This window comes from Fukomys damarensis, unplaced genomic scaffold, assembly GCF_012274545.1.
Source record: "Fukomys damarensis isolate Sample0158 unplaced genomic scaffold, DMR_v1.0_HiC HiC_scaffold_7, whole genome shotgun sequence".
Lineage (NCBI taxonomy): Eukaryota > Metazoa > Chordata > Mammalia > Rodentia > Bathyergidae > Fukomys > Fukomys damarensis.
The window spans coordinates 34056419-34059416 of record NW_022900919.1 but is presented as its reverse complement, the minus strand read 5'-3'; positions in this window follow the sequence as shown (position 1 = coordinate 34059416).

The window sequence follows — 2998 nt, the reverse complement described above, 5'->3', positions numbered from 1 at the left end:
ATACTACACATACTCCTAAGTGAGTTCAGTGACTTCCCCAGTGTGCACCATATCAACTCTAATCTGTGATGCCCTCCACATTGGGAATCTAACTGGAAGAGACTAAGTCACCTTGGCATCCCACTTATCCAAGACTGGACCAGGGCTCTTCACTAAAATTGGGCTTAGTTTTTGAAGACTGCCTTTTCCATGGTCTCCTTTCTTCCTCTCAAACATACATTGAGATGTATGGGCATTTGAGGATGTGCTCAGAGAATATGTACATTGTCATTCCTCTTGTGACTAACTTCAGTCAAGTTTGATTATCCAAATTATGTTCTTTATCTCCATGTGTAATACGTGCTACATATGTCATATCTCCACACACATGTTTTCACTTGCCTGCTTACATGTGGTCACCCAATAAATACATCATCCCAAGGGACTCCTCTAATTCCCTCGTACCCAGCAAGTGTTTTTACCCATTTCTCTTAAAGAAACAAGATTTTGAAGCTTGGAGACCACAGAAGAGTACTTTCTCGTGGAATATTCTGTGATGATGGATATTTCATGTAGAGATAGTACTTCATTTATGGCTATATCCCATTATTTACCCATCATAAGTTGGAAATGTCCTAAGTTGAAATTGCATGTTAATACATTTAACTTACCAAACAGTCTAGTTTTACATTTAACTTATCAAACATAGCACACTTTAGATTGTTGTTGAATTCACTGCCCAGCATCATGAGCAAGGACTATATGACACATTACTAGACCAAGCAAAGAATAAAATTCAAATTATTATTCCTAATAAACACATATTATTTTCACACCACACTGTGGTAGAAACCGTAGGACATGAATCACTTGTGCTATCATATACAATAAATAGAATAATTCACATAGACATTGAACTCATCCTATGTGGTTGGAGAAAAGTGACAACTGAAACACTTAAAAGGTGAAATTGAGAAGCTGAATTTTTATTGTTTTTGCATTTAAATGCATTTATATTTGAATTTAAATAGCCCCTTGCAGCAAACAGCTCTTGTGTTGGACAGTGCAGAGGGATTTCAATGTGAGGCCATAAATTTTCTCTGGTAACTTCTCAGAGGCCTTCTCCTCCTGCACCATTTCAGTAGCATATTCTATCTGAGGATTTCTTACATATGAACAGTAGTATGCAGATGTTTTTTCAAAGAAAAATAAACACTTCTGGGCATTAGCTTTGGATCCAGAATTTAACATACTCTTGGTGTTTTCTCTTCATGGGATTAGCTCAATTATCTCATCACTTTTCTCTTAATAAGTATTTGTGAAACCTTCATAGCTAGCATGTAATGATTTCTTAGAGCTATTGCTTACCACTTGCATGACAGTGTGTTCACAGCAGTCATTTGGGGGATCCCAAACAGCTTTACAATATTATCCTTTTAGATGCTCATTAAATGAAAACTCCAAATGAAAAATTTCCTCTGAAGAATCCATAAACCCCAGTTTGACCGACACTGCCCTAATCTTGATTTTAGCATGACCTGCTTTGTGTCACCACACTCCTGGAAAATATCTCCAATTCCTAGAAATCAGTATCCCCAGCTAAGGTTCCAACAGCCCTGGGATTTAAAGAGCCTAGTGTCTAGCATGCTGGGAATACTCTTTCAACAATTAAGATATACTGTGAAATTCCTTTGTTTTCAAGGATGCTCTGCACTTTCTTCACACACATACAACCACAGACACTGACACATACACATACACGTGCACAAACACACACACACACACACACACACACACACCCCTTAACATCAACAGGAGTTACTCTGGTAATTTCACTTCTTTCTCCTGGCTCACTCATTCTCCTGGCTTAATTTCTTTCAGGTCTCTTATGCAACTGGATCCATCTGTGGCATCCAGTGGAAATATTTCTTCAGAGTTCTGACATAAATCTCAAAGTAGTTTTTACATCTATCCAGTATAACGATCACCACCTCTTCTGTGTACCGATATTTACATACTCCTTACAAAATAAGTTGGCGTTAGGGTTTGGTCGACTTAACTTATTTCGCAGGAAGTTCCTTAATGATGTACTACTTTGGTTAGTATTGAGGTATTTCTTGTAATTTCAGTGTGTTACTTTGTGAGTAATTTGAGCTCTGCTGCCCATCAGAAATGTAAAAAATTTTAATTGGAATATGAACCTTCATATTGTAGATGGTTCCAATATCTCCCCATAATTTCATAAAGTCTGCATTGTTACCATCCTTTTGTGGTTTCCTTTCATGTCTGTTCCCATGGTGAAGTCAGTCCTTTAGAGATTCAAACACAAAGCTCCATGCCTTTCCAGCTTCCTTGAGAAATATAGTCACAACTAGTCTATATTTAAGAAAGTTATCAGGTAATTTTGTGGTGAGTTGAAGGACAGGAATTCTCTAGAAGTGGGCTCAGTTCTTCAGCATCACATTTACCCCCTACACACTGTGCCCAGCTTCCGTTGAACTCTAAAGACCTATAATCCTTTCACAAGGCTCTCCTACCTGACACTGCCCCGTGGATGCTACTGTCTGGTGCCCATATTCCACATGTCTTTGTTAAAGGAAAAAAAAATACCCAGTCAAGGGCCAGTTTGTATGATCAATAGTCCCATTCTTTGAATCAGGTTTATTTTTTAAAAAATGTTTCTAAAACAATCCTCTGACTTATGTGCATATTTGAAATAGAATGGTTATTTCTTCAAGTCTCAAGGATAGCCAAGTGTCATAAAACATGTCTCCTTCACATTCAATCCCAGCTACATTAAAGTGAGAACAATTTCCTGGAAGAAAGAGCAGCTTCAAAATACACCATGATTATGGTATTATCCCATTCAAATGGAAAAAATACCACAATTTGTCTACTAGTGGATGACAGTTAATGATTTTACTCAAATATTCCAAGGGCATGATAAAACAGTACAAAACATTTTAAAATAGTCAAAGTCATCAAATATTATGTGTGTATGTGTATATATATATATACA